Source organism: Asparagus officinalis, chromosome 9, assembly GCF_001876935.1.
Source record: "Asparagus officinalis chromosome 9, Aspof.V1, whole genome shotgun sequence".
Classification (NCBI taxonomy): Eukaryota; Viridiplantae; Streptophyta; class Magnoliopsida; order Asparagales; family Asparagaceae; genus Asparagus; species Asparagus officinalis.
In genome coordinates, this window is record NC_033802.1 from 59,955,523 (window position 1) to 59,970,838 (window position 15,316).

Below are 15,316 nucleotides of genomic sequence, written 5' to 3' on the forward strand. Positions count from 1 at the left end.
AGCAGCCAGGAAGAATGACTCTCCATAATGTTCTAAGGCGATGGTCTATTGATTGGTCGAGAGACCCAGAAAGAAGGGAAGACATGTCGTTAGGCCACTTATCTGATATATGGTTAGGAGCGATCCGTGACCAAACCTCTCTTGTTACTAGACATTGAATGAAGAGATGATCATGATACTCATTGTGCAAATTGCATAGGGGGCAGATGGTGTCTCCTATCCAACCCTTTTTGGTTAAGACATTCCTTGTATGAAGTTTTTGCTGACTGAGAATCCAAAAAAAAAATTTTACCTTATGAGGGATAGGTGATTTCCATATGAAGTTGAAGAGATGGAATTTGATACCGTCAAGATTGAGAAAGTTATAGCATAGCTTTACTGAGAACATTTCTGATGAATGGAACGGCCAGAGAATTTTATCTGGGACTTGGGCTGCAGATGGCCTAAAAGAGTCTAGAAGAGAGTACAAGAGATTGATATCTTCTCTTAACTCTAATGTGGAACCCCTTCTGATGATTGGATGCCACATCCACTCCTCATTGATAAAGGATCCTTGGGACTAGACAGAGCTGAGAGGTGAGAATGCTAATTGAAACACCTTGGGCAATAAGCTACTTAGAGTGTTCTTACCAGTCCACTTGTCTAACCAGAATCTGTAACTTTTACCATCACCTATCTTCCAATGAGACATGCTGAAGAAAGGGTCGATAATAGAATGTAAATTTTTGATCAACTTAGAGGCTGAGTCTCTTGGAGGGATAGCTAAAGGGTTGGAGGTATTAATGGAGTAGATAGAATAAATGACCTTGCTGATGAACGAGCTTCTATCACTGATTTTCCAAATCCACTTAGATAGGAGGGCTTGATTGAACAGATGCAAGTTGATAACTCCAAGCCTCCCCTCCTATTTAGGCTTGCATACTTTACCCCAGTTGATTAAACTCTTAGGTTTAGAAGATTAGAGATGATAGCCCCATAGAAACTTCCTTCTAATTTTATCTATGGCCTTGATGAGCCACATAGGAAGTTTAAAGAAATACATTTAGTATAGCGGGAGAGAAGACATAACTGAATTAAGGAGAGTGAGTCTGCCACCAATAGACAGAGATTTGTGCTTCCATAAAGCCAGTTTCTTGGAGAAGGATTCTAGGAGGGGCTGCCAGTCTTTTTTGGATAGGGAACCCTTTTTTAGAGGGAGATCAAGGTAGGAGAAAGGGGAAGTGCCTAAGGAGCAGTTGAACCTCTCAGCTAAAATAGATCCCTTGTTAGGGTGTCTGCCTAAGTAGAGAAGTTGGGTTTTGGAGAGATTCATGGAAAGACCTGAGATATTACCAAAGATAAGCAGAATGATTTTGAGAGTATCAATTCTTTAGGAGAAGCTTTACAAAAGATGAGGGTATCATCAGCAAACTGAAGGGAGTTTTATGGAGTTCAGTTGACCTTTCAGATTAAGATCTGAGAGATCCCCTCATAGAACACTAGCAGAGATCATTTTGTTAAGTACATCTATAATCAATAAGAATAGCAATGGAGAGAGGGGATCTCCCTATTTGAGACCCAAATGGCATTGGAAGAAAGCAATGGGGGAGCCATTCACCAGGACTGATGATTTGGCTGAGGAGAGAATGTGGGTAACCCAATGACACCAATTATCTTTGAATCCTCTGGTTTTGAGGAGGGAGAGAAGAAAATCACATTGGACACAATCAAAAGCTTTGAAGAAATCTATCTTGAGAGCACATATCTCTTTTTTACATGAAGAGCAAAAATTGATCATTTTATGGGCTAGGAGAATGGAGCCAAGAGTTGATTTACCACTTTGGAAGGCTGATTAAGTTTTATCAACCAAAGAGGGGATGAAAGGGCTCAATCTATTAGCCAGAACTTTGGAGAAGATCTTGACAGTGCTGTTGAACAGGCTAATAGGTCCGAAATCTTCTGGTGTAGAGGCATCTTCCTTTTCGAAATGAGGCAAATATAGGAGTAGTTGATATTATGGATAAGATTAGGATTTGAGTACAGGGATTGAACAAAGGATATGACATCTTGTTCTATAACAGACCAGAACCTTTGGAAGAAAAGGATAGGGAGTCCATCGGGACCAGGAGACTTGTCTAGGTGCAGCTCAAACACTGCTTTTTTAATCTCCTCAGACGAGAAGGGGGACTCCAAAACAGAGAGATCAACAGACTGAGATGAATATAACAAATTCCAATTGATTTGAAGGTTATATTTATCCCTTGCTTGGAACAAATCTGAGAAATAGAAGAAAAAAGATTGTTTAATGCCTTCTTGGGAGGTGAGAATGGTGTCTCCGAATTGGAGGTGAGGAATAAATTTTATTCTTCTACGATGAGATGCTATTTTATGGAAGAAGGAAGTATTATTGTTTCCATATTTAAGCCATTGAATTCTAGATCTATGACTCCACTTAGTTTCCTCAACCTGAGCCAGCTTAAATATCTGATCTCGGAGATGAGATCTAAGAGAAAGATCAGCTGGAGAGAGAGGTTGAATTTCTTCTTGACAATTGAGAGAGTTTAAATCTTGCATAATTTGGGATCTGAGGAAGTGGGATGATATTGTTAGACCCTATGAGGGGGTGATTAGGGTCTTATGCTAATCTAATCCGATTTTATGTCAATTAAAACTTATTAATAAATTATTCTTACAAGATAGATATATAATATGTTATGAGCAAGAATATGCAATATGAACAAAGAAATATATCTATATGATGAAATATATGCAAGGATATATAAACAACACAAGGGTAAACAATCTAAACTAAAGATACAATTGAGATAGGGTAATATAAACAATATAAACACACAATATGATCACGGAGTTCGGACATTCCATCCTACGTCTCCTCTCCCCACTCCCGGGGAGAAATTTACTATCACAACCTGGTTTTCTACGCTCACCCGAATAACGTTTACACCTCACAATACGGTTTTCTAGATAACCGAAAACTCTACAATCTCACACTCTAGTAATCACACTTTACACCCTCTCAAGTGTTGGTCTCTAGTCCGTGTCTCCCTCAAGTGTTAGGAATTACAACCTCTCTCTAGGCATTATCACCTACTGCACTCCTCTTGGGACGACCCCATCTCTCACCACACACTCCTCTCAGTGTACAAGTGTATTATAAAGTGATCTATACAATTAAGGCTCACAATACAAATTTATTCTCTACAATAGATGAGAACTCAATTAAGCTCACTCTTAATTATTACAACTCCCCACAAGCTAATTATACAATGTATGCAAATACAACAAGCTCAATGGTTGTGTGTGTAAGCAATGGAAAAATTAATCATAAACTCAGTGTAAACCCTAGCTTGATAAAAATGATAAACAATAAATAATTAATACAAAGCTAGTATTGAGTTTAGAAATTCTTCTCTGAAAAACAAGATGGAGAGATGGATTAAAATGATGCTTTAAACAATGTAGATGATCTCCTCCACTTGTAAGAAACTTCTTCACAAACAAACTCTTTTAAAACACACTAAACAAACTTTAAAACCCTTGTTAAACTTATTTTAAAACATTTCTTGGATTATTTGGAACTAATGATATGTGGGGGTATTTATAGGAATCCCAAAGGCAAGAGAAAATAAGGCAAAAAGACAAAAAACCCAAAAACAATACAGTCTGGAAATATAGCCGTTACAGTGTTATTAGTCGACTTGGTATTGTTCATGAGTCGACTCATAAGTAGCCGTTACAGGCTAAAAATTAACTTATGGGTCGACTCATAAAATTCAGTTACAGGCTAAAAATTAACTTATGGGTCGACTCATAAAATTCATGAGTTGACTCATCATGCATGGGTCGACTCATGAAGTCATGGTCATGAGTTGACTCATCATGCATGGGTCGACTCATGAAGTCATGGGTCAACTCAGCAGAAACAAAACATATTTTCCAGCACAGTTTATGAGGCGACTTATGACAGGTATGAGTCGACTTAACCTGATAGGTCGACTCATGATGTTATGAGTCGACTCGTCAGAAATAAAATGTAAACTACACAATAGTTTATGAGTCGACTCAACACTGTTCATGAGTCAACTCAAGACATGTACACTGTCTGTTTTAAACAGGAATCTGATTTTCAAACCTCTTTTAAAAATAACAAATAAAATCAGAAAAATATAAAACTTTGGGAAATGATTGTAAACATGATAATAAAAGATGTAGACTTAATAAAAGATGTATATGATTATTGTTAAGTCCAAAAACTAATAATACAATATTTTCACAAAATTACATATTTTGTAAACTTTTCAAAAACAATAAATATGATTTTATTGAACTAAATAAAATTAATATTGATGAAATCATATATATGCATATAAATATGAAACAAGAAATATATATATGAGAAACCAATAAAATGTGTGTGTATATGATATTGAGCTTAAAATACTTAACACACATAATATAAACCTAAACTAAATATACCCAAGCTATGATCTTGATCTTTAATAAGCTCTATTTTGGTACACTTGCGGATGAAGCTTGAACTTGGATCTTTAATTTGAATTGCAAGGCTTCACTCCATTATTCCACCAACCTCCATTGGATATGATCGTGAAAACTTGATTCCATCCATCCTCCAACATGTTGTTTGTCTACAATAAATAGATAAACATAAATACTAGACAAGCAATATTAGTTATAAATTGTTTGTTAAATATAATCAAAATAAGAAGGCCAATAGATATATGAACATTCTTTTTTCCACCATTTCATTCTCTTTCTGATAAGTTTAATTTTGAAAGGGGCGGAAGAGGTCAAATCTCCCTTGGGGATGATTGATTCCTAACAAGATTGAATGAAGGGGTAGAACGAAGAGTTGAGAAGCCAAGCTTTTTCAAACCTGAAGATGGGAGAAGAGGATAATCCTTCAGTATCCAAGATGACAGGGCAATGGTCTGAGCAAGGGGAGTGGAACGCATACTGGACCAGGAGAGGGAATTGGGATTCAAATTCAGAGGATATGAGGAATCTATCCAATCTGGCCAGGGATGGATTGGCTCTTTGATTGGACCATGTGAACTTTCTTCCACTCATAGGAATGTCAGTGAGAAGAAGAGAATCTATGAGATGTTTAAATTTGAAAATGTCTCTTATAGATCCTGTTCTGCCACTCCTCTCCTCAATACTCGCAGTCATGTTAAAATCTCCAAAAACAACCCACGACTTAGAAATGGAAGACCTAATCCTCAAGAGTTTCAACCAACATACTTCTCTATCATCATTATCATGAGGGGCATACACGGAGGTAGCTGCAAATGCCCAGTTAGATTGTTTATGGATGAAATGGGCAGTAACACAAAATATCCCTGAGCTGGAAGAAGAGCAGGATAAGGTAGATTCTCTCCAGCCTAAAAGGATACCACTTCTAGATTCTGTGACATCTAAGGAGATCCACGAAAAATTGGCACCCAAACTACTGATGGTTCTGGGGGAGGGAGAATTCAGTTTAGATTCTTGGAGGCCCACTAAGTCCAGATGAGCCAAATGAATACATTCATTCACTATCCTTCTTTTAGTTGGGTTATTTAACCCTCTGACATTCCAAGTTCCTATCTTCATAAGAATTGCACAAAGACTACTTTCAACTAGGAGAGACAACATATGATCTGGGATTGGAGTCCCCTACTCTACAGATGACTGGATGACAAGAAGAGCTTGTTGGTCAATAGGCTCCAATATCCCATAGTTTATGGTTATATCCTGCATCTCATCTAGACTAATGGGAGAAGAGAATTCACTAGAGGAATGAGATTTACCCTTTGTTCCTCCTGGAGAGAAGCTCCTTTTCATTATGGCCAGATGTTTCCTGTGCGACAGAAGAGATTTCCTTCTTTTGGAGGATTTCTTTTTAGAGGGTTTCTTGACATGTTCAAACCATGGAGGAGGAGCTGATGATGATACCACATCCATAGAATCAGAAGAACTAGAAATATTAACTTGAGGAGTCTGGTTGCTGAATGGTACCGCTACAGGGTCTCCTGGTTCCACATTGTGGAAGGTTGCGGATAACCTGATCAAAGATTCTCTAGTGATCTTGAGAGGGACCCCATTGAAAACCACTTCCACCATTTCCATCGGAACCTCCCCTCCAGAAGCCTCCATTGGTTTTTTTCCTTTAGGATCTTCCTTAGGCTCCCCTAGATTTGCTGGCATTGGAGAACTAGATGGAGTTGCTATCGATGATTTGTGAGCCTCAGACGAAGTATGGCGAAGACTAGCTGGCATGATAGAAGAAGAATAGGGCTACCCTTCTTGTCTAACATAAAGTTCAAAGATTTCTCTACAAAGGCCCTGTTTGATCGGAAGGGGCTTACCCACGATACGGAGCTTTACATCTCCCTCCATGATGTGGGTATTATCAGGGGAGTTGTATCTGAACTTGATATCTCTTAGAATCTCACTAGGATCTCTCACTTGAATCATGACCTTACAATCTTTAGCATTGGACTTAAGCAATACATCATCTGATAAATCAATGACTACTCCAACTTCATCTAGAAGCTTCATAAGAAAATCAGGATCCCACAGATGAAGGGGCAGGCCCAGGATTTCTACCCATATGTAAACTAATTTGGGGATAGATACGAGTCCATTGTCCTCTGACCAGGGAGAGAAGACTCCACCAAACGTCCCCATATCAAAAAACTCCTTTTCACAAGCCTTTGAGAGAATTTCCTCGTTATAGGGAATTCCAAGAAGAAGGAAGATGATGAGATACACATGATCTTGTAAGACCATCTGTCTACCTTTAAATAAAACTCTAGATTTTCAATGAGTTCTTTGATGGAGGGATTTCCCATGTGGAGATCGAAGAAACTGAAGGAGGAGTATTCTTCCATGTTAGAAATGACCGAGGAAGGTAAATCGATGTTGGGTATGAAAAGAGAGGGTGGTTTGGGAGATGGGGGAATGATGCCGATGGTAGAAGGGTTTGTCCTGTTAGGGCATCTCATCAAAGTGTGGCCTACCCTGTTACATGCAAAGCATTTGAAATCTCCTAAAGAGTGGTTTTTGGCCATGTGAGCAACACTACCACAGAGGAAACACCTCGAGGGTTTGTGGATAGCTGGGGGTTTAGAGGGTTTAGAAAAATTAGATTTTTTTCTTGTAAGTAACTTGGTCCACCCTGTTTGCGTCGAAAATTGTTGTATTCATTACGGTATTCATTACAACTTTAGTCGTTACAATGAAAACAAAAAGATTGTCTTTTTATAAGACTTTTACACAATGAAAACAAAAAGTTACAACTCTCGTCAAAACAAACGCAGAGATCGTTTATCAGTCTTCTGCTTGCGTGGGATCTTTGCCTGTGCCGGGGTTTATCCGTGGACCACCTTAGATCTGGATCCGGTTGATGAAAAATTCGACAGAGCTTCGCCTTCACAGAGAAAGTATTTGATTTGAAGCGCTGAAATCGACCAAGCGAAATCAGGGCTCTTCTCGAGATTAAGACCAAGCCTAATCTCAAGGGACGGACGGGAACGGGCGTCGGATCTCTCGAACTCTCCTTCTTTATGCCGAAGAACTCGCCAAGATCTGTCAACCCTCGCTGAAATTCGTGCTCCTTTGACTCCACAATCCGGCAGCACCTCCTCGTCTTGATAATCAATCGCCCCCGCTGAAAGGAGGCCCTATGCTTGTATTTATAGGGCTTCGGAAGCGGTTATTTGGATGAGAACAAGTGATTTGGCCTTATCTTTAGTCAATAACAGCCTAACCACGTTTGTAGATGATATCAAGTCAGTTTGGATGCTCAGGAACCAACAAATCTCGAGAAAAACCATCAAAAACCGAACCGGGTCAAAACAGTGCGCGCAGGACAAGTCTGACCCGCGCTTGCGCGGGTCGGATCATTCCGACCCGCACGGGCGCGGGTCGGTTTGGTCCGTCCTGCGCGGCGCGCTGAGTTTCGCTGATTTCTTGTGTTTTTACGACTTTTCCGATCTTCCGGGACTTGTAGTTTCTCCCGTTTTGTTTACTCATCCGTCGTGTTGACTTGTATACTCCACGCGAGTTGATTAATGTACGTTGATTGACGCCATCGTGAACTGATTGATGCGCGCACTGATTGACATGCACGAGCTGAATGATGCGTGCGTGTTAACTAACTGTTGGGCGCGTTTGTACGCTTTGAGTTGATTAACGCGTGCGGTCCACTTGGGGTTTTCCATTGTGGTGGTTCGTTGAGATAATCCTCTTAGACTCGGATAACGATGTTCGTCGTCTTCTCTCTGTCTCGAGCTGTGTGTGGATACCTATAGGCATTTTTAGACGCCTACAGATACCCCCTCCAAAGTATTCCAGACTCATTCTTTTATTGAGGAGTCTGGAATGCTTTGGATAAGATAGGCCATCTCCTCAATTTCGTAGAGTGACCTTGAACTATCTCAATTCTTAACTTCTTCAGTCTTCAATCTATTCATTGTTTCGTCGAATAGGTGAAGTTCTTCCGGCGCTGCGTTTATCGTCTGACTGTTGTCAAAATCTTGAACTGAGATTGGTGTGTTACTTTTTGAACTTAGCTCGTGCCATTGAGTTGACTTTGAACTGATCCTCTCCGTCGGGAATTCATATCTGATTGTAACTGAAATCCTTGGAGTCATCTTTTGCCTTATTTTGGCGAAATTGCTGATGCGTTGACTGGCATCGATCTTTACTGTAACGTGTTTGACCGGCGTTAACACAGTTTATACTCGTACGTTTGCTGGAGTCTACACATTTTAAGCTCTTAAGGCATTGGAGCATGACGGTCCCGAATGTTGGGCTGCAGGACCAACTATTAAAGCTGATTCATCTGTACGTGCGGATCTTATCCTGAAGTTTGTTGGATGTTCAAGTCATGAGACCAACTAATGAAGCTGATACGTCAATGACTCGCATTTATAGAATTTTTGGCAAATTCTCAGCCATCAACGGGTTTGATAAGCCTTTACCGACTACCGTTTGAATCGGGCTAGCATGCAGATTGTTTAAGTCCGTTCCGCATGTAACGTTATGCTAAAAGAGTTAACTCTTTTAGTGCTACGATATTGAATACGTAGACTTCGTCTTTCTCCTGTGAAAAGACTAAACAGCGACGTGTATCAGACGTAGACTTTAAGGTTTTTGGCAAACCCTCAGCCTTCAACGGATTTGGCGTGCCTTTACCGATTACCGTTTGAATCGGGCTTGCATGCGGATTGTTTAAGTCCGTTCCGCACGTGACGTTGTGCTAAAGGAATGAACTCCCTTAGACTTGATGCTACGATATTGAATACGTAGACTTCGCCATTGTTACGGGAATAGGCTACCCGGCAACGTGTATTAGACGCTGACCTATCCCTACTTGGACTTCGGGATAAAAGTCCCCAGATTAGAATTCTGGTGTCTTCTTCAATCGGTGAAAGACTAAACCGGCAACGCGAGTTAGTCGTTGACTTATCCCTACTTAGGGTTCGAGATAAAATTCTCCGCGCGTGTGAAGCACGGATTTTGGCGTTATGAATAACGACATGCCACAATGTCGAATATGTGGACTTTTGTCCTTTTCACGGCAAAAGACTAACCGGCAACGCGTGTTAGGCGTTGACTTATCCCTACTTAGGCTTCGGGATAAAATGCCCCAGACTGGATTCTGGTGTCTTTTTCAATCGGTGAAAGACTAAACCGGCAACGCGAGTTAGGCGTTGAAAGACTAACCGGCAACGCGTGTTAGGCGCTGACTTATCCCTACTTAGGATTCGGGATCAAATTCCCCAGACTGGGATTTTGGTGTCTTTTTCAATCGGTGAAAGACTAAACCGGCAACGCGTGTTAGGCGTTTACTTATCCCTACTCAGGATTCGGGATAAAATTCCCCGTGCCTGTGAGACACGGATTTTAGGAGTTGAAAAGGTTGTGTCTTCTCTTGGGGTAAAGACGAACCTGAAACGGGAGAGGAAGAATTTTATATTCTATCTCCCAAAGCTGAAGAGGAAGAATTTTATATTCTATCTCCAGTTGCAAAAGGAAACTCAAAGTGGGATCTCCACTTCAAGAATCCGGGAATGTGAAACTAAGAGTGGGATCTCCACTCCGAGAATCAAAAAGATTCGGATAACCCTAACTGTCGGAAGGTTTGATTACCGAACTTTAACTGTAGGAAGGTTTGACCAAGTGAGAGTGGGAGTGTGAGATGACCCTAACTTTTATAGGTTTGATCACTCGATTTGTGGACCTCTCGTTCATTGAAGGAATCGAGAGGAGATTTTGACTGTGGTCCTAACTGTAGGAAGGTTTGACCAAGTGGATAGTGGGAGTGAGAGTACAAATCACAGTGGGAGTGTTGACTTGTACAAATCACTCAGTAGGGGTTCTTGGTGTTAAGTGATAATGACTTAGCACGAAGGGGTTTGACATTTCGTCAATGATAGACAGATCAAAATTCTAAGCATTATATTCGGACTCTAACCATGAATGTGTTGAGTGCACGAACATAGCGGGAGTTTGAATGGATTAAGAAAGAATTTTGGTGGTCCCACCGTCAATTAGTCTGATCAGTGGGGGATTTTGTGGTGGGAGACTGTGAGTCATTAAGCACCAATGAGAGTTTTGTGAGGAAAGATTGATCTAATGAAGTGATCGAATCTCATCTCAGCAAAAGAGTATTCGGAAGTCATAGTAGGAGTTTAGTGTTTATCACTTTGTTCATAATGATCGGGTTATCCCTGAGAATATTACATTTAACATTCTTCCAGAAACTTCCCGTTACATGAATTATCCACCCCCAGCTTTCTTTGCAAAACTGGGTGTAACGAGGAGTACGTTATCCTCAGTCGCATGTTCGGGTTATCCTTAAGAATATAAGATTCTCCAGGAACTTCCCGTTACATAAATCATCCACCCCCAGCTTCCTTTGCGAAACCGGGTTTAACATTATACTTAGTTGGATGACCGAGAAACAGTTTATATTCATATACTCTTTGGAGTGTGAGAAGGAGCAGTTTATACTCTTATACTTGTCGAAGTCTTCATTCGACTTAATTGAGCGATATAACGCCGGCTTCAAACAAGGCTTGAATGCTATTCTTGAGAGCGAAGCAATCCTTGGTGGGATGGAGGATCCTCCTGTGGTACGCACAATACTTTGGATCCAAAATGTTATCAGCTTCCTCCTGATTTGTGATGGGTGGAAGCTTAATCTTGTTGTTTTCAAGGAGAGATTCGAAGATGGCTGGAACGTCCTCGTCCTTGAAGGAATACTCTTTTTGGAGTCTCGGGTCCGAAGTCTTTTGCTGCCTTCGGGATTGCTGTTGTGACGTTTGATTAGTACCAACAGCAACTGCATGTGCCTTGCCCTTACCACGGGAGGCAAAGTTCGAGTTCAGAAGATTGGTCGTCGGTTGGCTCCTCTCGGCCTTCTTCCTTCGGAGGAAGCGTTCGGCTTATTCACCGTGCACCTTCAAGTCTTTCCAAGTGTTAGACGGTGCGACTCCCATAACTTCCAATATCTCAATAGATAGGTTGTTATGACATGTCTGAAGGATGAAGTCCTCCGTGATCGGATCTTGGCAGTTCATTTCTTTATTCCGGAAGCGTTTGACGAAGTCGTCGATTGTCTCGTCATCTTCTTGTTTCTCATCGAAAAGTGTCCTGATGGATACCTCGTCGTCGTCATCAAAGAAGTTACCAAGGAATGAGTTCTCCATATCGTCCCAGTTGTTAATACTTCCGGGCTTGAGACGACGATACCAATCGAAGGCCGGCCTGCGAAGGGTGCCAACGAATGACCGAACCATCAAGGCTTCATTGCCGGAGATCATACCCAAGTGGGACTTGAAGTATATCAGATGTTGAGTGGGTGAACCCTTCCCGTCAAACGGCGTGAAGTTAATCAGGTTGAACTTAGCCGGGTATGGAATCGAATCCCACTCTCTCGGGTAAGGACACGGAATGCCGGCCCTCCTTACCTCTCGAGCAGACATTAGAGCGTTGATTTTGCTCTCGAGATCTTTCATTTTCTCATCCTCACTCGTGTCGGGCCTCGGACGATTCGAAAGAGGAATAACACGGCCACCCTCGGCATTGTCATCTTCGGTGGAACCACCCCCAGCGTTGTTATCTTTAGTGGAGTCACCCCCAGTGTTTTGGTCAACGGGAGGATTATCAGGATTGAGACGTTCATCTACATCTGAATCGCTACCTGCTTTGTAAGCAGTGTTGCGACGGCTGGATTCGCCAATTTGATTTGACAAAGCTCGGATTTGTTGGTCATGTTCTTCCCTCATCCGCCGCATAGCCATTTCCATTTCAATCTTGAATGCCTCTTTCTGCTTGGTTAGAGCATCCTCAACCATTTTAGTTGCTTCCTCGGTGTTAATCATAAACACCTCGCGGGATTGCCCTGGGCTAGATACCGTATTGTCAGAAGCGACTGCAGAGTTAGACTTCATCATTCGAGGATAACCCTCTCTGCATTCTTTGGTAGTCCCTGCGTCTAGTGGTCCCTGATCGCAACCGGGTTAGACGATGAGATATAAGCGGGTCAGAGCTAGCACCTTATTAACCATATTGATGGTAACCTCTGGGGGTTCGTCACCTTGAACGACCGATCGTTTCTTACGGAGGCGCTTTAGATTAGACTTATCCTTTCCGTTGGAGATCCTCTCAAATACCGAGACCCTCTGCGGAGCGGTCTTGGGGCAACTACACGCTGATAATACTGCTCTGATTAGTTCGACGCACGGGCAGTGAGATTTGGTTTCTCGGGCATATCTCTTCCGAGACTCGTTCATACCTCTCACCCAATAGTACAACTCATTGGTCAGATGACCGGAGCAACCTATCGTGTGTTGACATGACTCCCCAAGTATAACGTTGTCATCTTCAGATGAATACGTTTCTTTCAGGGGATTTGCCGCTTTATCAGCATTCTCAAGAGTCACATGTTTAGAACTACACTTTTGGGAGCGCAAGATCTCAACAGGCTCCTGGTTTTGGATACACACCCCCAGGCGGGCGGAAATTAGACTTTTCCCTTTATGAGAATGCTTGAAATTGTTACGAGGGCGTGTGCGACCCCCAGCTCGACGAGTCGCTCGGGGTTCAGTCACCGGATCCAAGCGTTCTTCGATCAGAACTTTGCCTCGATCCTCGTGCAAAGGACCCAGGCGATCGACTATCCTCACCTTGAATCGGGACAAATCCACACTGTCACGGTGCCCCGCCGGAGGTACGGAACTCGAAGGAATCGACGAAACATGTGCATAACGTCTTCTGTCTTTACCCTGGCGCGGGTCAGACTTGAGTGACCCGCGGGTTGGAGGGTCGGATCGAGATGACCCGCAAAGTGGAGGGTCGGATTTGGGTGACCCGCAAAGTGGAAAGTCAGATCAAGTGGAACCTGGCAATTGGCGGGGTCGGATCTGGTTTGGCCTGCGATCGGCGCGTCGGATTAGAGTGCCTCCAAATTGGCGCAGGGTCGGATCGGAGTACCTGCAAATCGGCGGTCGGATCTGGAGTGACCTGAATTGGCGGGTCGGATTGGAGTGACCTGCAAATTGACGGGTCGGATTGGAGTGACTTGCAAATCAGCGGGTCGGATTGGAGCGACCTGCAAATTGGCGGGTAGGATTGAAGTGACCTGCAAATTGGCGGGTCGGATTCAAGTGACCAGCGATTCTCGATCTTTTCGGCTGCCGTTTTGGATTTTGGCCTCCAAGTTTGATGCAGTCTTGGTTGTTTCTTAGCTATGTCCTTCTTCTGCATCTTTTGTGCTTTTTGCACAAGAATTTGCATGCGCGCAAGCGCGCGGCGCTTTTGAATTCGCTCCTCCCGAGTTGAGCGGATCTTTTTGATTTGGATCCATTCATTTGCTATTGGTTTGGAGGGGAGGACATCTGTCTGCTGTTGGGGTGCTTGGCGTTGCCTAATTTTCAGATCCGCCTCGTAACGGATCCCGTTAATTGACACCAAGGCTCTAGCGAGTTGGCGCGCACAGCGTTGGCGCTGCCTTTGCCGAGCTCTCTTCGATAAAATGGGCGCGCCTTCTGTACTCAACTCCTTGATTGAGGAGGAGTTCAGATCTGCAGATCCGGACTCATTGGAGGCCGGAAGGGCATTGTAAGGTTCAGCTACCGCAACAACGGGGGCGTTGATCTTCCTTCGCTTGCGAGAGGCGGAGGATCTGGAGGAGGAGGACGACAGATATTCCTCGAACTTCAGTTGGTCGAACTCGTACTCGACCACTTCTTCAACCGGGATGCAGATCCGAGGTTGCGACACGACAGCTCCGGAAGCGAAGCTGTTGGCTCCCACTGTGGTCGCCAATTTGTTTGCGTCGAAAATTAATGTATTCATTGCGGTATTCATTACAACTTCGATCGTTACAATGAAAACAAAAAAAAGATTGTCTTTTTATAAGACTTTTACACAATGAAAACAAAAGTTTACAACTCTCGTCAAAACAAACGCAGAGATCGTTTATCGGTCTTCTGCTTGCGTGGGATCTTTGCCTGTGCCGGGGTTTATCCGTGGACCGCCTTAGATCTGGATCCGGTTGATGAAAAATTCGACAGATCTTCGCCTTCACCGAGGAAGTATTTGATTTGAAGCGCTGAAATCGACCAAGCGAAATCAGGGCTCTTCTCGAGATTAAGACCAAGCCTAATCTCAAGGGACGGACGAGAACGGGCGTCGGATCTCTCGAACTCTCCTTCTTTATGCCGAAGAACTCGCCAAGATCTGTCAACCCTCGCTGAAATTCGTGCTCCTTTGACTCCACAATCCGGCAGCACCTCCTCGTCTTGATAATCAATCGCCCCTGAAAAATGGAGGCCTTTGACTCATATTTATAGACCCCGAATGCGGTTATTTGGATGAGAACAAGTGATTTGGCTCTATCTTCAGTTGACAACAGCCTAACCACGTTTGGGGATGATCTCAAGCCAGTTAAGAACCTCTGGAACTGAAAAGATCTCGAGAAAACCGTTAAAACCGTCGAAATACACATCAGGGGGTCAAAACAGCGCGGCAGACTGGTCTGACCCGCGCTTGCGCGGGTCGGATCAGTCCGACCCGCGCTTGCGCGGGTCGGACCAATCCGACCCGCACTTGCGCGGGTCGGATCAGTCCGACCCGCGGTTGCGCGGGTCGGACCAATCCGACCCGCGGTTGCGCGGGTCGGACCAATCCGACCCGCGGTTGCGCGGGTCGGACCAATCCGACCCGCGGTTGCGCGGGTCGGACCAATCCGACCCGCGGTTGCGCGGGTCGGACCAATCCGACCCGCGCTTGCGCGGGTCGG